A 24,554-nucleotide genomic window follows, 5' to 3' on the forward strand; every position below is an offset into this window, starting at 1 on the left:
AAATTCAGCATGTCATTTTTCACCTCGGAATCATATTGTCATTAGACATAATCTTCCTATTGTAAGGAGAAAGCCTGAACAAATAAACGGTTTGGCTAGCTGTTCTGCTGCTCTTTTCATCACTCTTTAATTCTTCTCTTCAGAAAATTTCTTAAATAAATGGGAAAAAAGCACAGTGTTAATCATTGCTAAGGGAAAGCGCCAGTGCTCAGGACGAGTCTTAATGTTGTCTCTATCTCTTACGAAATGGGAAAGCAGTGGCCCAGTCTGAAGATGTGTGGGAGCACAGGGGACCTCAGTGCCATCTCAGCATATTGATGTGGACTATGACATCATGCTGACATCACAGATAGAGCTTACCCAAATGTGGGTAAGTGTGGGTACGGTTCCAGTGTGGAACCGTAAAGGGTGCAACATAGGTTTGCATTCTGTTTCACTGAGACTTGTTTGGTTTTTATTTTTATTTTATTTTTATTTTTTAAAATGATATTTATTGAGAATTTAAAATTACAGAGAGAAAAAAGGAAAAGGGAAAAAATAGGCAAAAAAGGAATTAAACAAGTCAATAAAAACAAAAAAAGAAAAAAGAAAACACACAATACATCAAAAACAAAAACAAAAGCAAACAAAAAATTTAAAAACAAATCCAATATTCCCAAATCTTTATCTTTCGTTAACTTGTTTCATCGACCTCCTCACACCTCCCTTTTTTGTATTCTAGTTATTAATTATCTCAGCAAATCCTTTCCATCTTTCACTATATTCTGTCATTAAATTACCTTAATTTATTTTAACCTTATCTTACCATAAAAAGCCCTAAAGCTTAAAACTTAAAACTTATTTATACATAATTCCTTATAGCATTTCTACTAAAGCCAAATAGTTTCATTCCAGCATTTTTTCTAACACTCATTAATTTTACAATAATTCTCTAAATGAATTTTTAAACTTTCTTCCAATCTTCATCCATCGTCTCTTCTTCCTGGTCTCGGGTTTTGTCAGTCCTTTCTATCCCTTCCATCTAGTCCATCAACCTGGTGACCTTCTATCCGAGGCTCTTAAGTCTTTTCCATGTCCCTTCTGCAGGTCTTCTTCATGTTTATACCTGCACTTTACTTTGTCTTCTGCTGATCTTATTCTTAATTTCCTTCCTTTCTCACTGAGGGGTAGATCTCGGGGAGACTCCAACTTGACAATATCTTTATCCCTTCTCAACAGGTCAGCCCATTCTCCATAGTCAGCACTGAAATCCAAAAAATATTTGAAGGCATGTTTCAGAGTCCCTCCAAAGTTAAGGGCCCCCACAACTCCAAACTCCATGGTCAGAAGCACTATGCCTCTGAATCCCAAATGCTAGGAATCAGAAACAGGGAGAGTTCTGTTGCACTTGGGTCCTGTTTGCAGGTTTCTCACTGGAACATCTGGTTGGTCACTGTGAGAACAGGATGCTGGAGTAGAAGCGACTTTGGCCTGAGCTGCAGGGAGGGCCTTCCCATGTAATGCTCCAGGCCCGACAGCTCCCCTCCCCTGAGATCAAGAGGTGGAGCAGGCCGTGTTAGATCCCTCCTCCTCCTTAGGATTAAGGCCCATGAATTTGGGAGCATGACTGGGGAGGAGCACCTACTGGAGTTTGCATAAATGGAATCAGTGTGTACTGCTCACCAGTGTGTGTATTTATTTCTTAAAGCACCAGCTAACTCAAAACGTTGAGGACAGGGAGAAGCTAAAAACCTCTCCCTGACACGCTAGTTCTCTTTATGCAGAGATGATGGTGATTAAGTGTGATCATTTAAATACTTCCTCTATCTGCAGTCTTCAGTAGTACAATCCAGCAACAAATATATATAGCGTGTTTTAGAGAGGTCTGATCACGCGCCATAGCAGCCTCCTTGTGCCCCCCACCCAACTTTATCTAATAGCTCTTCAGGGCCTCTGATTAAGACATCAAGACACAGTGATAAGTCAGGTATGGGAAACCTTTGGCCGTTCACATGGTGCTGAACTACAATTCCCATCCCCCTGCTCATCAGTCATGCTTTCTGGGGCTGCTGGGAGTTTGTAGCTCAGCAATATCAGCCGGCAGAACAGGAGGAGTCAAAGGTTCCCCACATAAGTTTTAAAATCTGAAAGGTTGTTGTTACATAGACGACGAAGCAAGATCCAAACCAGCAGATTCAAGTGACAAGAAAGAAGACCTTTCTGATGGTACAAGCTGTTCAACAGCATAGCACAGGCTGCCATGGAAAGTAGTGGACTCTCCTTTGAGCAGAGCCTGGCTGGGCCACCTGTTGAGGATGCATTTTTGGAGCAGGAGTGTCTGCACTGGGAAAAGGGTTGGGGGATTGGATGACCTTTGAGGCCTCTTCCAACTCTTATGATTTTACAGGGCAGGTGTGAGGACAACCTTTGGCGCTCCAGAGGTTACTGGACTACAGCTCCCATCATCTGCAGCAAGCACAGTCAGTGGCCAGGGTTGATGGAAGTTGCAGTTTGAAACCTCTGGAGGGACAAAGGTTCCTCACACCTTTGATAAGTGCATGTAATTTTCTATAGTGGTTTCAGGTGGTCAGGGTGCTTCATGTGTGCTTCGCTTGCAATCCATACAGCAGAGGTTGCCAAGGTGGTATGTTTTTCCACCAGCACAGCATGGCCAACAGTTCAAGGATTATGGGAGCTGTAAGCCCAAAACATTTGGAGGGCACCATATTGACCATCCCTAGTGTACAACTAGCCTGTGGGGGTAAGTCATTGTTTGTATGTGAGTATTACCACCCCTACCATCCTGCAGGTGGGGGTGGAGGAAGCTGAAACAGGCTTGCCTAAAAGCACCTGGTAATTTCACAGTTGAATCCAGGAAGGATTGGTTGTTCAATCACGTAGCCACTATACTAGGAACATAGGAAGTTGACTTATACAGTGGTGCCTCGTAAGACGAAATTAATTCGTTCCGCAAGTTTTTTCTTCTTGCGAGTTTTTCGTCTTGCGAAGCACCGTTTCCCATAGAAATGCATTGAAAATCAATTAATGCGTTCCTATGGAAACCACTTGCCAGGCTGGCGGTGCGGAGAAGGGCTTTTCTCCCCACCGCAAGCCTTCAGGACAGGTACGGGAACAGAGGGGAAGGGGCGCAGCGCTTCTCCTCTGTTCCCGGGGCTTGCGGTGGGAGGAGGGTTTTTCCTCCCCACCGCCAACATTCAGAACAGCATTCTGAATGTTGGCGGTGGGAAGGAAAACCCTCCTCCCACCGCAAGTCTTCAGGACAGCCATCCGAAGGCTGGCGCGGGGAGAAGGTCTCTCCGCCCCACCGCCAGCCTTCGGAGGAGCCTTCCGAAGCCTGGCGGCGGGAGGAGGTCTCTCCGCCCCACCGCCAGGCTTTGGAGCAGCCTTCCGAAGCCTGGCGGTGGGGCGGAGAGACCTCCTCCCGCCGCCAGCCTTCGGAGCATCCTTCCGAAGCCTGGCGGCGGGAGGAGGTCTCTCTGCCCCACTGCCAGGCTTCGGAGCAGCCTTCCGAAGGCTGGCGGTGGGAGGAGGTCTCTCTGCCCCACTGCCAGGCTTTGGAGCAGCCTTCCGAAGGCTGGCGGCGGGAGGAGGTCTTTCCGCCCCACCGCCAGCCTTCGGAGGAGGTCAGAGGACAGTGGGGAACCCTGTCCCAGAGATTTCCCTATGGGCTTTCGTCTTGCGAATCAAGCCCATAGGGAAATTCGTTTTGCGAAGCGCCTCCAAAACGGAAAACCCTTTCGTCTAGCGGGTTTTCCGTCTTGCGAGGCGTTCGTCTTGCGGGGCACCACTGTACCAAGTCAGACTATTGGTCATTCTATCTTAGTATTGCCTGTGTTGACTGGCCACAGCTCTCTCTGGGGTTTCAGGCAGGGAATCTTTTCCCAGCCTTACCTAGAGATGCTGAGGGATATAACCTGGGACCTTCTGCATCCAAAGCATGTACTTACCACTGTCTTCAGCCCTTCCCCACTTCTTACTGTCATTGAAGGAACATAGGAGGCTGCCTATGATCAGAGCATTGATCACTCTAACAGGTAGCTCACTATTGGCTTTACTGATCTCCAATAGCTCTCCAGGGTTTTAGACTCAGGTTTCTCTCCCAGCCCTGCCTGGAGAAGCCAGGAATTGAACCTGGGACTTCTGCATGCAAAGCGGATGCTCCACTGCTGAGTTACAGCTCTTTGCTGTTAACTACTGTTGTCAATTTGAATTGTTGTTTTTCTTTTTATAAAACTCTCACAACAGCAAATCTGTACATTTCCACCACCATGAATTGGACACAGATATAATTGGGTGTCTTGTCTTTTCTTCTTGTTGTCACTGCAAGCTTACATTCCATTTTGCAAAGCATTTATAATTCTCCTTTCCTTTACCTAAGGATCTACCACTTGTCTTGGTATTTATTGGATTGTGGGGGGGTGTGTGTGTGTTTTCCCCTCCCTAAAATATTATTTTGGAAAGAAGCATGCTGAGAAAGAAAGAAAAAAGAGAAAAGGGCAGGAGCTCTCAAGAAGAAGAAGAACTTGAAAATAGCTTACACACACACACACACACGGGAACTTTCTATTATATTTATCTGTCTAGAAGCAATAAATCTGTTTTCTGCAGATTAAATTCCGACTTCTTCTTTAGAAAGCCTTGTTTTCTCGAACCTCTTTTCAGGCGGCACTTGGCACTAATCACACCTACGGAAACTTGTAATTTTCCTCAAGGAGGTGACATTGACAGAATTAAAAATGAAGGGCCCCCCCGAAAAGCCAGTTCATTACAAATTAGCAGTGGTCCTAGGAAAACAGTGGGCTGAGGCGTGTCAACCAGCGATAGGGGAAAGAAACCCAGCATTTGAAACTGTCAGAGCCCGGGAGCAAAGCTATCCTTGGAACAAATTAATCACATATTGTCAACGCAAAGTTGCATCAAATTAACACATCGGATTCCAGCATATTAATGTGAGAATGCTTTCACCTGATTATTACTGCAAGCCATTGCCACTCTCCGGCAGCAAAGATATAATTAAATTGCTAAATAGAAAGTGCATATAATATCTCTGCATGCATTTAGGGTGCAGGAGCTGAAAAGATCACAGCCCGGTAAGTGACAGATTCCATTTGTGGGGTGAAAAACTTTATTCCCTCCCCCACCCACCCTACTCTTTCCCCCTGTCCTCCCTCCCCCCAGTTTTACTTAGGAGTACTAGAGTATGAAATGAGAAAACTTAGTTATGTTATTCTCACACTCTTCCGTGCAACTTAGGTGAAATACAGGTTTAATTTAACTGATTTGCTACACTGAGTCTGTGAGTCTGTAATTGCCTTCCCCTATCTCTCTTTTTGCCATGGCAAACAAACTCGCACAGAAGACACAGGCTTGTCACAACAGAACAAAAAGCATTATAAGAATATTGTCTCCAACATCCCTCCAAAAGCCCCAAGAGTGACTTCTCCGTTGGACTTGCTCCAGAGTACTTCCAGGGGATTCTCTGGTCCTTATTTCATGGTAAAGATCTTGAGTCCTAATGCTTCTGAGAGGATGTTGTTTGCACTCGCAGGCCTTGGAGTCTCTGCAGCACTCTCATTCTTCCAGGGAGTGAGAATTCAGACCAAACTGAATACTGGGTCTTATCAGACATCATCCTAAAAGCGTAAGAAGAGTCTTACTGCTTAAGAAAAGGGCTCCATCCGACCCAGCACCCCTCTTGTCCATAGCAGCTGGCTAGATGCTTCTGGGAAACCACAAGCAAAACAAGAAGAAAAGAGTTGTCCTCCTTCACTTTTATTTTGCTTCCTTGTAACCGTTATTCACTGGTGTCCATTCATACTCTTGTGTTTGTCACAGGAAATGTAGGTGTACTCATGGTTGACGCAGTTTCAACATTGACAACAGACCTACTTTCAGCTCAGGAGTAAATGCTCCTGTCCTGACTACTTTTTGGTGTACTCTGAATTGCGGCGTCACAATTTAACCCTCCGCTTTTCAATATGGAGCTTCTTTGACCAGTTCCCTCCTTTGCAGATTTCCCAGGGTGCGCTGATTAGATGTCATTTGCCAATTGTGCATTAAAACCACATTTAATTGTCATAAACCAGCCCAAGTTGGGCATTGGTCTTCCCACGATGGCGTTACATCCACTCTCACTTGTGCAAAAGAGCTTCTGGATTCTCCTTCCCCCTCAAGAAAAAAAAGCTGTGCTATGGCATGAACTATCATCTGGAGATATGAAGTTGAAGTTTTTCTGTTTATCAGGTCCTGCTCTAGGACCACTGTCTTGTTTGAGGCTATGCCAGGCATGTGCTGCCACGCTTTGACTCTGCAGGACAGCTGTTTCAGTAGCATGGAGAGCTTCAAGTGAGGCACTTGCTCCAAAGTGGGCTATAGGCGAACCAAGCAAGGCCTTTCAAGCTTCTGCCTCTAGTTCATCTCCTTTGTTGGACTACTGCAGGTTCTTAAAGGCCCAATGCTCTGACTTAAGAGGTGCTTCACTTTCACTCCATGTGGCTCCATCCCACATGGCATTAAATTCTCTCTGCCCTTGATTTGGCACTGTAAAGTGGGAGGCTCCTGTTTCCTTGGGGGAAAGGTGCTTGTGAAACTCTTGACTCTGGTGCTGTTCGCTGGGCTGCTGCTTGGTAGCCTCTGGTTAGCAAGCCCCTGGTGTGAAATATCCTCCAAATGGAGCCCCTGGTGGTCATGAGTGGACTTGCCCAGCAATGGCACTGGAGAGGGCTGGGGTGCCCAAATGACAGTGGCCACTAGCAGGACAACAGGCAAGGCATCTGTCCCAATGGGCCCTGTTAAGGTCTGTGGGCCTTGGCAAATGACCAAGTATGCCTAGTGCTGACACAGGGCTTGATTAGGAACATGGGAAGCTTCCTCGGGACTATTGGCCCATCTAGCCCAATATTGTCAACACTGACTGGCAGGGTTTCAAGCATGGTTCTCTCCCAACCCAGCCTGGAGATATCAGGGATTGAACTTTGAGCCTTTTGCACGCCAGGCAGATGCTTGGCCACAGACCTATGGCCCTTCCCCATAGCTTGTGGCTGATAACCATGACTTGATGTGTCATTTGTGAAATGCTTTTGTTCATTAAAAAAATCCACCTAAGCTAGCAGCCAATCCCCATATTTTGTGGCAGTGAATTCTCTTTGTTAATTCTGTGTGATTATTTGGTTTTTTTGTCCTTAAGCTGCTGCCCATCTTCTCCACTGAGTGATTGCAGATTCATGTGAGACAACAATAATAATTTTTCTCTGTTTATTGGGTGTACTACTCAAACTTACTTTAATATTTTAGACATCCATTGCAGCAACAATGACGATGATGATGATGATGATGATGATGATAATAATAATAATAATAATAATAATAATAATAATAATAATAATAATAATACCCCAGTCCATCTTGCACGATTCATACTTTAATAGATTTGTTCAGTTTCACATGTTGTTTTAAAATCCTGCAAACAATAAGCTGGCACTTCCTAAACATTTATTCCTAAACAGATAATTGGGAGGGGGGCAGGGCGAGGATTTGAACATTTGCCTGAAATATGCAAAATTGTAATGCTTACCACAAAGCATTATCAAAAACACTGAGGAGAAAGGGGAAGAAGGGTCCATTTCTAATGAGGTATAGAATATAATTTTAATGAATATGTGGTTTGGAATGGATACTGATGAGCTGGGGGGGGGAGGAGAGGGGGAGTATTTCCAAAGCAGCGGTCATTTAATTAGAACATGTTTAATTAGAATAAAAAATTTAAAAATACAATTTTACGTGACAGTCTAGTTAATCTTCTGCTTGAATCATATTGCGTTTTATTCAATTTAATTGATTTTAAGCTTTGGTCTAATGTCATTATCCTTCACTTAATTATAAATTGTTCAAAATGAAAACATGTTCGTAAGTCAACATTCTAAATAGCCAAAGGAAAGGTTGAATTGTTTTATTAGCAAAAGTATAAAATTCCTGACTTATATAAAGAAAGAGAGAGAGAGAGAGAACACACACACCAAAATCTCCTAAGTGTATTTTAGATGGTGCTTTAAAAAAGAAAAAAAAGGGCGAGAAGTGGTTTACAATCTAGCTTCATGTTCTTGTTTTAATTTCATAAATCATTATTGATTCTTTTAGATTGCTAAGCCGTCCTTTCTCCAAGGACTCTAGGTGATGGCATTGTTTTAAGATTTCAAAAAGTTTTTTAAAAATATCCAGGAAAGATAATGGATTTATCCCAGGGCATGAAATGCAGACTGAGATGAGATCTCTGCACAAAGAGCAGTTGCAGTAGACAGCAGACCCTCCTTCCCTGATGGGCTGGTGGACAATTTCTGATGGGCAATCCAGTGCAGGCTTCACCAACATGTTGCTAGCTGAGACTGATGGGAGTTGCAGTCCAAAACATCTGGACCACGGCAAAGGATGATTTAGTGCCAGCTGGTTGCTGGGATTTTTGCAAACAATGCTGGAATTAGATAACATTGTTCTGGTTCTGTGAGGCACTTCTTAAAGCAGGTAAGGGGAACCTGTAGCTATTGGTCCACCTCACCTCAAAAAGGAGATTGCAGAGTTTCAAAAAGGTCCAGAAAAGGGCAGCCAAAAAAGAAGAAAAGAAAAGGGCAACCAAAATGACCAAGGGATGTAGTGAAAGTTTGCAGCATTTGCAACTATATTGTTTAGAGAAAAGGTGGGTAAGAGGTGGCATGATAGAAGTTTATAAAATTATGCATTTCATGGATAATTTTCTCTCCTTACTCGTGGGCATCCAATGAAGCTGAATGTTGGAAGGATGAGGACAAGACAAAATAAAGTACTTTAAACAACACGTAATTAAACAATGAAAGTCACTCCCAAGTTGCTCCATGAGGGGTGGTGGCATGGCTTTAACCAGATTTCTCACCCTGAAGGAGGCAGGCCGGAGCTTCAACTTTATAAAGCCAGGTAGAATCCTATTGGTCTCTGGGCATCACCTGATTCTTGCTGAGCTGGAAGCTGCAGTAGTGCTCTCTAGCTATCAACTCTGAGGGTGCTGAAGCACCGCTAAGAACAAGCCAATGGCTCCTTCCTCAAGGAACAAGATGAGGAACCCATAGCCTTCCAGGTGGTGTTTGACTCCCATCGGCCCTATCCAGCATGGGCAGTGGTCAGGCATGGCAGGCAGTGTACTCCAAACGACATGTGGAGGAGCTGCAGATTCTCCATCCCTCTTGTAGTGCATCTTTGTCATGCAAAAAGGTACCCTGGATCCTGGCGTTGCCCATTCTTAGGCCCTCTGTTGTTTCTCCACTTATTTGCCTTTTCTCCGAGCTAAAGAAAGAATTGTTGGGGAAGAGAGGGCGGTTCTTCCTGGCTCACGGCTTGACATTCTTTCCACCAGCCATACACTGATTGTGGTGGTTTCCCTGCGGTGTGATTGCAGTGATGGTCGGTGGCTGCCATCGCGCCAGGTGCACATAGCAGGGAAGACAAAGGGAGCCAGCTGAGCCAGGAATTGCAACTCCCAGTATTCTGAAGCCAGCAAATTAACATAGGTTAGTGGGTCAGGCTGCTTGGATAGGCAAAGACCTCTGGCAGCTGAGGAGAAGCTTCCCAGTTTGTCCTTTTCAAACTCTTTAGCACTCTTCCCTCCCTCCCCCCCCCACATTTATCATTACCATCGCGTCGCCACTTCCACTAGCTGAGGCTAGGTTTTTTAGAAGATAGCAAGATCATTTCTTTTGTTACCTGCATCTTCTCCTCCAGGATCAGGGACAATAATTAAAGGCGAACATCTTTGGCGAGCAGCTGGAGTCAAATTCCAGCTGACTGCAGCACCTGCGAAGACTATACCTCTCTGCCTGAGGGGGCCATGTGGTACGATGCCAGCCATGGCTGACGCGGCGACAGTGTGTGTGTGTATGTATGCGTGCATGCGCTCCAGAGAGCGCAAATTTGCCAGCGAGTTCAGGAGCGCTCTCCTGCCCTTCTGCGAAGCTTCAGATGGCAGCCCCGTGCCAAGGAAACGGGGGGAATGTCTGGCTTAGACTAATTAGAAGGATGATTTGTGAAACGCAGGCTATTTATTTAATTAATCACAGGCACAAAGCTATAAAGCCCATATTTTAAAAATCCCTGTTAGTTTGCCATGTGGTTAGGAGATTGGGGCACATTAAAAAGTGACATGGTGATGTATTAAAAAATGCTCCGACAAAGGTTGGCAAATGTCCTCAAGGAACTTAAGCTGTCGGCTCTCTGCAAATAGCGTAACATTGGGATATGGAGCCCATTTTGCAACATAGGGTATGTGAGAGCACATCTATATTTCTTGTTTTTTAACAGCATCTGTTTGTTAAAGGATCACATGTCAGGTTTCTAAGCATGTTTGTTCTAATTTATAAAGAGGAGGGCTTTTGGTTCTCACATTTCATTGCTGGGTTTGTTTGCTTCCTTCCTTCCTTGCTTGCTTAATGAAATCATAGTCTTCAACAAGGGAGTGAAATGTGAATAAATTCTCCTAAACCAGGCTATCCTTTTCTGTTTTATTGAGTGCAGAGTATGGTTACCCCCATTTAACTAACCACATAAACTACTGTGGTCTGGAAAGCCTGCATGGTGCAGTAGTGTCAGAGTAAGACCTAAGAACATAAGAAGAGCCCTGCTGGATCAGGCAATGGTCTGTCTAGTCCAGCCTCCTGTTCTCCCAGTGGCCAACCAGACGCTCAGGACCTGAGCGCAAGAACGCTCTCCCCTCCAGAAGGTCTCCAGCAACTGGCATTCAGAAGCATTGCTATCTCAATTTGTGGTGGTTGAGCAAAGCCATCATGGCTAGTAGCCATCAATAGACCTCTCCTTCATTAATTTGTCTAGTGTTTTTTTAAAAGAGTGGGAGACCAGGGTTCAAAACTGCACTCAGCCTAGAAGCTTACTGGGTGACCTTGGTTTAGTCACTTTCTCTCAGCCTAATGTCTCTCACAGGGTTGTGATGATAAAATGAGGATGGAGAGAGCTACATCTGTTACCTTGAGCTTCGGATATATTATATATTATAGCTTGGGATATCACACACACACACACACACACACACACACACACACACACACCTTGGTTGTCTAACACCTTGCAAAAACGTTTTGGCTCCCGAATGCCGCAAACCGAAGGTGAGTGTTCCGGTTTGCGAACGTTCTTTGGAATCCAAACTTCCAAGGCGGCTTCCAATTGAGTGCAGGAAGCTCCTGCAGCCAATCAGAAGCCACGCCTTGGTTTTCAAACTTTTCAGAAGTCAAACGGACTTCTGGAATGGATTCCGTTTGAAAATCAAAGTATGTGTGTGTGTGTGTGTGTGTGTGTGTGTGTGTGTATATATATATATATATATATGTAGGTTTTGGTGTCTTCGGGTGTCTTCCCGTGTAAGAGTTGGGGTGTCTAGGCGACGTTTCGACGAGGTCTCACTCGTCATCTTCAGGCTGGTGCTTTCGGCTTCTTGTTACTAGAACAGAGCAGGATCTCAGTGTTTGAGTTCCTATAAATACTGTTGAGGGGGTGTGGTGTATAGCCTCCAACGTTCTGGGCAGAGAGGAAGTTCCTAGGTTAATGTGCCTTTTCTTCTTTTGTTCATTAATTACTTGAGGGATATCTTGAGTGATTACTTGAGTGATATTCTGAGTACCACTTAGGAGGGTCATTAGGTGTGGATTCGTTGCTAAAGCTTTCGTGTCTTGACCTCTTGACCTTGTAAAGAGTTTTTCTGAGAAGATGGCTGTACTGCACTTAGTTGTGCTCTGGCTTGGCTTCGTGTATAGGGGCGAGCTGTGGTTTTGTGCCCTGTGCCAGCCAGATCTGTGTAGGGATTGCAGGGGGGTGCAGCATCCGGAGGTGCCACTATGGTTTGGCTACTGGATGGTGTCTGTAATTTATCTGTGGAGAGGGTCTGGGTTTGGGTCTGGTGTGGTTGATTGGAGATGGCGTTCTGTGTGCCTCTGGTTCTGGTGTCGGTTTTTGTGGGGAGGGCTAATTTCCAGATGTTTTTGTGGGGAGGGCTAATTTCCAGAAAAGGCACATTAACCTAGGAACTTCCTCTCTGCCCAGAACGTTGGAGGCTATACACCACACCCCCTCAACAGTATTTATAGGAACTCAAACACTGAGATCCTGCTCTGTTCTAGTAACAAGAAGCCGAAAGCACCAGCCTGAAGATGACGAGTGAGACCTCGTCGAAACGTCGCCTAGACACCCCAACTCTTACACGGGAAGACACCCGAAGACACCAAAACCTACATTCCTGTACCCGTGAAAATCTACGAAAGCATATATATATATATATATATATATATATATATATATATATATATATATATATATATATTTGCTTTCGTAGATTTTCACGGGTACAGGAATGCAGGTTTTGGTGTCTTCGGGTGTCTTCCCGTGTAAGAGTTGGGGTGTCTAGGCGACGTTTCGACGAGGTCTCACTCGTCATCTTCAGGCTGGTGCTTTCGGCTTCTTGTTACTGGAACAGAGCAGGATCTCAGTGTTTGAGTTCCTATAAATACTGTTGAGGGGGTGTGGTGTATAGCCTCCAACGTTCTGGGCAGAGAGGAAGGCACACTAACCTGGGAACTTCCTCTCTTCCACCAGCCTGAAGATGACGAGTGAGACCTCGTCGAAACGTCGCCTAGACACCCCAACTCTTACACGGGAAGACACCCGAAGACACCAAAACCTGCATATATATATATATATATATATATATATATATATATATATATATATATATATTAGCTGCTTACAGACGTCCACTTTACATAACGTTGCATCAGAAACCATTGATATGTTGGGTATGAGTAAGAAATACAATATTGTGTGGGGCCACAATTGGCCTTCATTCACAATTTTTTAGAATTAACGAAGAACCACCTTCTCTGTGAATCTGCTTATCTGCTGAGGTCATCACTGTTTGCCTTGTTTCTGGGAGCTAGGTATGCGTTACCCTAGACAGGACCTCCCCAGTGCTGGCCCTCTTAACTGTGAACCTCAAGGGACATTGACCTGGCACCAACACCAGTGCCCTCTAGACTTTAGGCCCCCATTTCCCTTGGGTAGCAATTATCGACATGCACACTAATTAGCAGGAGTGCTTAGCTCTGTTGCTTTATGGGGTTAGATTTCTGGCCTCTCAGTTCTTTATGCTTGCTGCATTGTATGGTTATTCCTAAAGTGATTTGTTCAGCTGCACTGATGGACCAGATTTAAAAATCTCCCTCCTTCATGTCTGTCTCGCCTGTTGTCAAGGCGGTTTAAGAAAGCAGAAATGTAATAAAAACTGTGTGTCCAATAAAAAGGTTCTGTGATAGGTAAACAGATATAAAATTACAGTGGATGTCTGAGATTTGATGAATCCTGGCATGTGCATATGAACGCTGACAGTCTGAAACAAATTTTTGGAGTGCTGGCATTGACTGGTGTATGTTCCTGCTTGTCGTGTACACACACTAGTGAATGCTAACAATCTCATTTTGTTGGCTATCAACATTCACTGATACAGCTCTTGAGTTTTTGGACATTCGTTCTGCAGTGTGACTAGAATGAATGGATGTGTTTGTTTGTTTGTTTGTTTGTTTGTTTGTTTGTTTGCGTGTTTGCGCATGCTTGTTTATATTCCATGTTGTATATAGTTCTTCTATGATCGCTTAGGTTCACTAAATTCCTGGCTGTTGGGATATATTCCCTTTGCTGTCCGTCCCCGTCCCCCCCTCCCCCCCTTGTTTGAGGTGCATGGATCAGACTGAAGCTAGCTTAAAAGGACATCCAGTTTGTGGAGATTTGGGGGAGTGCTGTAAGTCTGCTTTATGTGGTATAATAATTAACTGGAACATTAGGATGAGGGTTTGGTGTGTATGTGAAGGGAAATCTAGGAATAAAACATGAGTATGTTAATGCAGCCTGGGGCTGATGCTGGAGTCATCATTGCAATGCAGATAAAGCATCCCTCATAACTGCTGTTGCCTATTGGAGCTTCCGAAACATCTGGGCCTCTAATTGAAAAATAGTGTGGGGTGGTAGAAAGGAGGGGGGGGAGTGAATGAGAAAGAGAAATGCCACTAAGTGAAGGCAACAATTTAGAATACCAAAATGCAAGGGGGTGTCTGTATTTACATTGTATTTAAATATTCATACTGTGTTATGCTTTGCATAACAGGAAATTACTGGGTTAAATTTTTATGAGCAGTGACAGCGCAAATGAGATAAATTAAGTGAGAAAGTTAATGGGATTTTACTACAACGGCGAGATAAATGGGTGATCCATTGAATGAAGCATTGTTTCAACACGCTATTCTGGGTTGAACTTTGTGACATGGTCCAGCAGCACTAGGCAGCTTTGCCTTTTGGGCATGATGGCTTTCAGACCATATATGGTGGCTTAGACATGTGTTGTAATAACTACTAAGAGGCCACAAGAAAGAAGGAAAGAAAGAAAGAAATGTTCCTCTGATGAGAGGGGGCTGTCTGTTGCAACTCTGCATGCTTCTCACTATTCTGGATTGTCAATCAGACTGAGCTGGGGTTGGTAATTCTATGTCGGGTGTGATTGCTTCATTAAGTATTGCAGTCCAGCAGGGCAGCAGAGTTGCCCGTCCTTAGAGGAGGTTGCTTGTTGCTTCTCTGCATGAGTCAGTGCTTTGGGATTGCCTCCTTCTCTTAGAAAACTTGCTCTGATCAGTAAATTCTATGAAAGTCCAGAAGTGGCTGCCTCTCAGTTTAGGTAATTCCGTTGTCTCCATTCAACATTTCATGATTTAAGAATAAGATTGTGTGAGATTTAATTTGGAAGAAAACAACACATCTCTGTAATCAGGTTGAAACTAAACTCACCTTTTATAAGATGATATCCAAATATTGGTCATATTCAGAGTAGACCCATTAGAATCAATGGGTTTGACTAACCTGTGAGTATGAGTTGGTTGACTTATGCCCACAACATATGAATACAAGGGCTTATTGGTTTGTTATCCCAAACACTCCTGGGCAGGAATAATGGAAAGCAGGAGCAAGTTTATATCTCACTGAGCCAACTAGGAATGTCCATTGATTTCAGTAGATCTACTCTGAATGGGAGATTTATTTATTGCATTTATATCCCACTTTTTTCTCCAAGGATCTCAAGGTAGTGCACATGGTTCTCCTCCTCCTCATTTAATCTCTGCAACAACCCTGTGAAGTAGAGTAGGCTGAGAGGCAGTGACTGGGCCAAGGTCACCCAGAGAGCTTGATGGCCGAGTGGGGTGGGGATTTGAACCCTGGTCGCAACACTAAACCACACTGCCTCATTGGATGCAACCCAATGTTTGGCTGGGGGTTGTTTGTCTTGTGAGCCCTCTGAGAACTACTTTTTGTAGGGCAGAAACTAGATTCTATTCTATTTTCCTGTTTGATCCTGAAACTAGAAAACAAAGGTGTTTCCTTTCTTGCCCTCTAAAAGCAAGGGGAAGGGTGCCTTTTGCATTAAGGAAAGGGGGGAACACACCCCAAAAAGTCCATTTGTTTCTATTTCGCCTAATGTTTTACATTGTTTGTTAGGAGGTGAGTCAATGACTTGAATTAATTCTAATTACTGGAGAGACATATACTGATTGAGCAAATAAAGTAGTATGCTCATTTGCACCAAGGCCATCTAATTAAATGCTAACTTTGGATAAGCTGGATGTGCGTGAAAGATTAATTTTTAAGAGGTTTTTATGACTCACTAAATAACGATTCAGTAAAATCTTTTGCATTATATATATCATTAGGCCATCTAATCTTAAAGTAATATAACATTTAGTCACTGAACTCTATTGTACAAGAAAATGTGGTAAATTATTATTATTAACAAATTAATCATTACTCCCCCCCCCCCGGTGTGTGTGTTTGCTGCTGTGTTTGGGATTAAAATAAGCCTCCAGTGACTGAACTGGGGTTGGGTTTTGATGTGGGAGGGGAGGTAGAGCAGAGCCCCATCATAAGGTCTTAGGGGCTACTGGGGTTCAGGGTTGGCCCACCTATGATGCAAAGTGAGACAACTGCCTCAGGTGGCACAATCCACAAGGGCAGCAGTTCTGGCCACCACCTGCTGCTGCCTACTCAGCTGTACCCCTCACACCGCCTTTACACTGACTTCTTGGTGAATAGGAGCTGCTTACCCCTTCTTCTATGGTGGTAGTGGGGATGCCATTTTGTGGTTTGCCTCAGGTGCCAAAGTGTATTGCGCTGTTATGCAGATGAACATAGACACGCTTCTGTCCTACATCATGAACATGAGGCAATTGGAATGGCTACCTGGAAGGCATTTCAACACTTTACCATATTTGTCCATGTATAAGACTAGGTTTCCCCCCTAAAAAAAAGTAAAAATTAGGGGGCATCTTATACATGGATCCCCCCATTTTCTTAAACCTGTGTACCCCAAAATAGGGGGCGTCTTATACATGGAAAAATACCGTAAGTCAGACATCATTGCTTTAATTCAGGCAATGCCCTCTAGATAGTACTGGGAACGACAGTTCAAGCATAGCCAATGGTCAGGGATGATTGGGAATTGGAGCCTAGCAACATCTGGGGGAGCATAGGTTAAATCAAGTAGCCCTTCAACTTATTTGCCTTCAAAATGAAATACCGGTGCAGAATGACTTCATGTTTGACACACCCACCCACCACACAGCCAAGTTTGTAACTGGACCAATGCTGAAGCATCATCCCTGTACTGGAGGTGTTGTGGATGTGCTGGAACGATGGTACCATAAGTGATGGGTGCGTAGTACTGTTAATACATTATGGACCACAGTCCTTCAGGAAATAAGCTGGATCACAAAACAAGCTTTGTTCCATGCATGGCACAATTGGCTTTATTCACTATTTTTAAGGATGAATAGAAGGATCTTCTGCATAAAGAACGGATCGTATTTCGTCTATTGGGTTTCAATCGTTTGACGTTGTCTGTGTGGAGACAAAAGGTTTGGACTTTGACTTTCATAGAAAAGCTGACCAAGCAGTTAAGGGTATTAAATGTATGAAAAATTGAAAATTATTTTGTATAATTATTCTGAAAAATCATTTTTGTATAAATTTGATATGGTTTTATAATAAGTGTATTAGAAAGAGATTCCAACATGCAACCTCTGGCAACGAATGTCCAATTATGGCAGGGTATATTTGGCTAACCTCTGTGTCTTATTCTCATGAGGGGAATGGGGATTACGCTAGTTGCATAGGGGCTTCTTGTGTTGCTTTATAGGAAAATTAAATTTAAATGTTTATTTTTTATATTAAAAAAACCACTGTTGTGGTTTCTGAGCAATCCCATATTAATTTATTTCACAGTACTTATATATCATTTGATTATTAAAAAAAATAAAGAAACAAAGCAATTTACAAAAGAATGAAACAATAAAATTATCAGTGAAAATAGTAGTTAAAAACAACTATTTAAAACCTTCAGAAACAATTAAAATCAACAATAAGCTAAAATCCACGTCTGGACAGGTTTGCCTAACTAAAAATGGTTTTAGCAGGTGCCAGAAAAAGTACAGTAAAAGTGCCTGCCTGAGGTCAATAGGCAGGGAGTTCCAAAGTATGGGCACTCCCATTTTATAATTTATACATTGCTTACATGCCAAAATCACTTCTATGTTGTTCATAGAATTTTAAAATCCTCACATGATTAAAACACACAACAAAACAATTCCATTCGAACCTTTAAAATGTCCATTATAAAAATCGACAACAAGAGAAGCCTGTTTAAGATGTAACAACTATATTAAAATGGTTAGATCAGGAAGTTCAATTTCAGGGGGGCACTTGCTTAAACAGGTGTGTCTTCAAGAGCCGGCTGAATGCCAATACCAATGGGGCCTCTTGCAGGACCCCCCCCCCCAACTTCCCTGATTCTACCAGGATATCCTGGATTCACTGAAACATTGCCAGCTTCCCTTTGGATCTGGGAATGTCCTGCTTTCCCCACTCCAGAACTGCCAGAGCTCTGGGAGGAGGGTGAACCAGCCGAGCCTCTCCATGGCCACTGCTGTTGGCTTCCTCCCTTTTGCCACACATAGCAGCTGCTGGAGAGCAGGCGAGAGGAGAGGCCACCGCTATCATAGCACAGCCCCAAGTGATGTGCTGGAACAGGGGTCGCCAAACTAAGGCCCGCAGGCCGGATAAGGCCCGAGGGACTCGTTTGTCCGGCCCGCAGCAACCCTCGCCGCCCGCTCTTACCGGCGCTGCGCTGCACGGCTGCCCACTTCTGGGTTGGAGGAGCACTGGAAATAGCTTGTGCATATGCGCAAGCGTTATTTGCGCATGTGCAAGCATTATTTCCGGTGCACATCCGGAGCGTAGGAGGCCCGTGCACACGCACACAAGCTATTTCCAGTGTTCCTCCAACCCAGAAGTGCGCCGGAAATAACATGTGCACACGCGTATGGGCACGTGCTCCCCCGCCCTCTGCCCCGCCGTGCAATCGGCCCTGGAGACGCTGGCCCGAGGCGCGGTAAGTTTGCAGAACCCAGCTCTGGCCCTCCCGCTCCAGAAAACCGCCAGCATGGCCAGCGCTGTGAGGATCATCTCCCTGCAAAGGCTGCCCTTGCCTCCCTGGCATGCTGAAGTGAAGCCCAGTGGAGGAAAGGCTGGCGATGCTACCACCACTGCTCCTCCGCTCCTCTGCTTCCACCCCCAGGCCATGCCTGATCCTAGGAACTTGTGAAGGACTTTCTAGAACTTTCCCAAGGAGGTGGCCCCCTGTTCCTTCTCTCAGGTAGAGAGGCAGCCCCCCTCTGAGCATATGTCAAAAGGCAGAGCAAGCAGCTTCCCCCTGGGTTTTTCCGACCTCTGCTTCAGCATCATGGCTGAGAACTTCCTCTATGAGTTAAAAGAGCTTGTTGGGCCTAGTTGCAATTTGTTCTGTCCTGTGCTCTTGTTGAGCTAGTTATTGCCACCATTTTTGTTTCCAGAGCTTTCTATTTTAGTGTTGCCATATCTTGAAGAGCAAAAAAGAGGACAGCCCGAGCCGGGGAAAGAGGCGTGCGGGGGCCACTGCCACGCCTGTGCACCTCTTTTCCCGGCTCGGGCTGACAGCAGCTGTAGCATGCAGAGCAGCAAAACACCAAAAAGTTAGGAAGTGGGCAAACTCTGGCTGATCTGAATCTGAATCAGCTGTTTGGGTAGCAAAGTTTGGGTCTAATTCTTTGCATTCAAATAACTGAGATTTCAGATAACAAGTGTTCCAATGGTGGGAGCTGCATGTACCTATGACAGAGCAGGACACTTTCAAAAAATTACTGGTGGCTCCTCATGGTCTCTGTGAAGGCCCTCATATGTCTTCTGTATGACAGTTCCCATCCTAAGAGGGCTGTTGATTTCTTATGTCACTGAATATAACCCAATGTTAGTTCCACTCAGAGTAGACCTATTTAAGTCAGTGCTCACAGGTGACATAGGTTCATTAATTTCAGTGGGCCTACTCTGAGTAGAATCTAGTTGGCTATAACCCTTTTTTCTTGTTGAGATGCTCTAGCTTGATAGGTGTAATGGAAAGCAGAATGGAGAATGAATACATTCTCCTGTGGATTTTCATTAGGAGTTAGCATTAAATCTCCTAAGAACTCCTTTTATTGTGTGGATGAAGTCTAAAACTGGTAACTCTTCTTTATAGGTCTTTAAAAAAAAAAGCCTGGTTTTATATTTAACACGTATTGATTTTATCCTATAAAATGATTGAATAGCCGTCCCTGAAACTGCTCTGTGAGGCCGACAGACCGGATCCAGTGTCTAAATTGTTTCCTGGCTGCTGTCGTCATTGTGGAATTTGGTGTTTTATAATTCTAAAACCCGGGAATGTTAGATGAGTTTCCTAATCCTAATGAAGGCAGTGGAAAGAGAACGCACAGTATTCTTGTTGCAGTCTTAACCATTCCCCTTTGTGGGGGCCTCAGTGGTGAAGCCGCTCAGGTGCTTGAAATAATCTGATGAAACTTGAGGATATATACATCCCTCTCAGCCCCACTCACCTCACAGAGTGTTTGTTGTGGGGGAGGAAGGGAAAGGAGAATGTTAGCCGCTTTGAGACTCCTTAAAGGGAGTGAAAGGCGGGATATCAAATCCAAACTCTTCTTCTTCTTCTGTGTACAGTAGTGTTGTGGCAAATACAGAAGTGTGGAGTCCTGTCATGATAGCCATGCCCTTTCAGATCCACACTCCTTCTAAAATGATATAATAGTAGTAGTAGTAGTAGTAGTAGTAGTAGTAGTAGTAATGATGATGATACAGTGGTACCTCCGGTTGCGAACGGGATCCGTTCTGGAGGCCTGTTCACAACATGAAAAGAACGCAACCCGCAGCAGTGCATTTGCGCACCCGTGGGTTGCGATTCGCCGCTTCCGCGCACGTGCATGATGTCATTTTGTGCTTCTGCACATGCGCGAGCGGAGAAACCTGGAAGTAATCCTTTCTGGTACTTCTGGGGTCGCCGTGGGACGTAACCTGAAGGAACGTAACATGAAGCAAACGTAACATGAGGTATGACTGTAATGTATGCATTGAACAGATCTCAGAGTCTTGCCTTTCAGCGAAATCTACTATTTTCTGTGCACATACATGAGCAAATGATTTGAAGTTATGCAACACTCCAATATCTTCTTTCATTGTGTTTTATGCAAAGTTCCACTGTGTGTTACAAAACTTGCACACCATTCTCTTGAAAGTGAAGGACCTTGTATTTTCAGGGTTTCTAAGGGTTTAGTTTTGGAGCATATCGTGGCTAAAAAACTTCCCTTTCATGCTGATTGGGCAGCTCTAGTATGCTGGAGACAGGGACCCTGCTGCGGAAATAGTCACAGGTCATTGGCCCTGTGACCCTGGAGAACTACAACACAACTGCCTCCATACCAGTAATGGGAGAGCTTCAGTTTTTCTCAGTGGGTGGTGGATCACATCTTTATATTCTTGCAAATTCACACACACACTGCATCAGTGTTTCTCAGCTTATTCTTTTTGAAATAATTTTGATTAGGTTTTCAAGAAAAAGTAAATGCATAAGTAATTATATGTTCAATAAAATATGCTAATACAATTGCATAACATCGTTCATTTTTCTCAGCTTCTGATAAGCCAAGGCACACCTTTTCCCCCCTTTTTCTCCCAATGAAAAGTGACTGCACACTTTATTTATTTATTACATTTATATCCTGTCTTTCACCCATCCTGGAATTCACAGCGGTGAATGTGGGGACTCCTTTGCCGGAGGAGATCCACTTGGTATCATCCTACGTGATCCTCACCTCCTGAAGGCTTGCTTGCTCTTAGCAGGCTTTTAAAGTTTATCTGGCTGGTGGATTTTTCTCTGCTCTATTATGTCTGCCTCATTTGTTTTTATTGTAATTTGTATTTTAACTGTAGGGAAGAAGAGTGTTTTTATGTTGTTTTATTCTGTGAGACGCTGTTGAATTTCTTCAGATGGAAAGGCAGAAGATAAATTACCTAAGATAAATATTGGGTTCCTAGGTGGTCTCCCATCCAGACACACAGACCAGATCTAGACCTGCTGAATTTCAGCTCATCATGATCACAGCAATGCTGCTTTGTTCTGATGCACGCAGTTCCTTCCCCATTTTATCCTCACAGCAACCCTGGTAGGTAGGATTGGCTGAGAGATGGAGTGTAATAGCTGAGTGGGAATGTTTGGTCCTAGTCAGACACTCACCACTACATCATATTAGTGTCATGGGCTGGCTGAGTCAGGACGATACAGATGGAGGGTTTGCCAAGGACCCAGGGGAGGACTCTAGCAGATATGTGTGTCTTTGCTGGGACTAGGGCAGCCTGATAGTGAAGATCCTGGTGGGAGGGGTCCCTCAATCTGCTGTCATGAGAACGTAAGAGGACCGTACCGGATCAGGAAACCAGCCCATCTAGCCCAGCGTCCTGTTCTCACAGGGGCCAGCCTGTGGGAAACCAGCAAGCAGGATTCGAGCTCTCTCCCCTCCTGTGGTTTCCAGCAAATTGTATTCAGAAGCATTGCTGCCTCTGACTTTTGAGGCAGAGCATAGCCATCTTTGCAACAACAGGCGTTCACAGTGCCTGTTGTGCCACCCACCCTGGCACCATCGTACACTGGGAACAGCCCGGCCTTTCCATAGGGGAATGTTCTTGTTAGAATTCCTGCTCCACGATTGCAGTCATGGGATTGTTGTCTTTCACATGATGGTGTATGTTTCGACTCCACAGAGTGGGAAGTGACGGCGACAGGATGTTTGTGTTACTGTGTTCCATGAAGTGGGACTATTGTCCTTTGTTCATTCTCTTTGCTGTCTGATGCTAGAGAGAGAGGGAGCCATGTTTCAGTGCTCCATGTGTGTTTATATGTAAATAAAGTCAAAATGCTGAGTTGCTGAGGTATGTTATGCACACTGCAAAGACTCTGTGGATCCCTAAGTGTGCCGATGTCTGTTGGCATCGGTCGCTGTGATGTTCAGGCAGAAGAAAGCTTTTGAAGCTCCCGAATGATCGACCAGGAGGGAGGGAATATGCCAGTCGGGCATGTGTCTCTGCCAGGGTCCTACTCGAGAGTAGGCTGAGCTCCTGACAGTTCTCCCAGGCCTGGCTGCCTCTCACCTACGTCTAGGAGGTGCCAAAGCAGAAGGGAAAGGAGGCTTTTGCCTACTAGGCATAGTGAGAGATTGCAGAACACTTGCTGCACTAAGTGGTACCCACCCCATTCCTATATATAGGATAGTGAGGGGTTGTGTTGGATCAGCATCCAAAGCTTGGGGAGTTAACAGCACCTGCCTTTGTTGCAGCTGTATTTAGGATTAATTATGTGTGTTGCCTGAAGTGCCTTAAGACAGCAATTTGCATATGTACAACAGCAAAATCTAAACATTGAAGCTTTTGGAAAGAATCCTCCTTTCCGCCTTCGTTCATCAGTAACTGGGAGCCAGGACTGCTGACTCCTCTCATGGTGGGAGTCCTTCTGATACATGAGCATGCACAAACTCTCCACACTCCCTTTTATTTGTTACTTACATTCATTGCAGATCTGCAATGGCAATACTGTGCACACTAAAATTATATATATATATATATATATATATATATGCTTTCGTAGATTTTCACGGGTACAGGAATGCAGGTTTTGGTGTCTTCGGGTGTCTTCCCGTGTAAGAGTTGGGGTGTCTAGGCGACGTTTCGACGAGGTCTCACTCGTCATCTTCAGGCTGGTGCTTTCGGCTTCTTGTTACTAGAACAGAGCAGGGTCTCAGTGTTTGAGTTCCTATAAATACTGTTGAGGGGGTGTGGTGTATAGCCTCCAACGTTCTGGGCAGAGAGGAAGTTCCCAGGTTAATGTGCCTTTTCTTCTTTTGTTCATTAATTACTTGAGGGATATCTTGAGTGATTACTTGAGTGATATTCTGAGTACCACTTAGGAGGGTCATTAGGTGTGGATTAGTTGCTAAAGCTTTCGTGTCTTGACCTCTTGAGCTTGTGAAGAGTTTTTCTGAGAAGATGGCTGTACTGCACTTAGTTGTGCTCTGGCTTGGCTTCGTGTATAGGGGCGAGCTGTGGTTTTGTGCCCTGTGCCAGCCAGATCTGTGTAGGGATTGCAGGGGGGTGCAGCATCCGGAGGTGCCACTATGGTTTGGCTACTGGATGGTGTCTGTAATTTATCAGGCAAGTGGCTGCCGACACCTTCTGCTCTTCGTCGAAACGCTATGTGATGCTATTCCACCATCTAAGCCCTCTGCCAAGCCCACGATCCTGTGGGATTTTCAGCCATGACCCTCAGGCACCATTTGTCACTCCTATGTGTATATAATGTGTCAATTCTCATTATATAATGTAATGTGCCTGATAACTTACTTTATATAGGCTGCATCCGGTGTCAAGATGAAATAATTCAAGATGAAATAATTTTTTGACAAATTAACAGTGCCACAGGTGACAGGTCAGGACAATGTTACTTTTATTGTCCCTTTTATGCCTACTGGATTTATTGGCAGGTTTGAAGGAAACGCCAAATAGTGGGCACCCGTGTACTAAATGGATTTCCCATCTGGCTTCTTACCAAACCTATTAATAAAGTTTGCCAGTACTTGACTCATGAGAGGGACAGTGTCGTGTAGTGGTTAGAGTGCTGACCTAAGACCTGGAGGACCAGAGTTTCAGATCCTTAAGTCAGCCATGAAGCTCACTGGATCACCTTAGGCTGATCACTGTTTGTTTGCCTAGCCCACCTTGCAGGAAGTTGGTAAGCAGTTAGAGACCCTTGGATTGGCTGGGCTGAGGGATAAATCCAATGCTGGCTTCTCCTTCTCCTCCAGCTCCTTGGCTTCAGGACAGTTGGTTTGGAGAGGATGCAGTAAGCCTAACAAGAGCCCATGTCCTTCATTCCAGAACCCCTACCAATTCAGTGCTGCTGCCCACAACGCCCAGCCCTGACTGTGGCTAAGGCCCATAGTCACCATCCTCTGTTCTCTCCCTGGCAATATGTTTTTTTTTAGAAAGGTAAATGTATGTGCTTAGCGCTGCAAATCCTTTGGTGTATATGC

The 24,554-nt window shown here is 44.5% G+C and overlaps 1 protein-coding gene and 1 long non-coding RNA gene across 12 annotated transcripts in view; one reads left to right on the forward strand and one right to left on the reverse strand.

Annotated features, from left to right (window-relative positions):
• Positions 1-24,554, forward strand: part of MAPKAP1 (MAPK associated protein 1) — a 189,661-nt gene that overhangs the window by 48,051 nt on the left and 117,056 nt on the right. The gene's annotated exons all lie outside the window — the stretch shown is intronic.
• LOC308579224 lies at positions 103-312 on the reverse strand. The gene is made up of 2 exons (XR_014004373.1): positions 244-312; positions 103-150 (listed from the first exon to the last, which is right to left on the reverse strand). It is a non-coding gene; the product is annotated as an uncharacterized lncRNA (long non-coding RNA).

Source organism: Podarcis bocagei (assembly GCF_964188305.1).
Source record: "Podarcis bocagei genome assembly, chromosome: Z".
Taxonomy (NCBI): domain Eukaryota; kingdom Metazoa; phylum Chordata; class Lepidosauria; order Squamata; family Lacertidae; genus Podarcis; species Podarcis bocagei.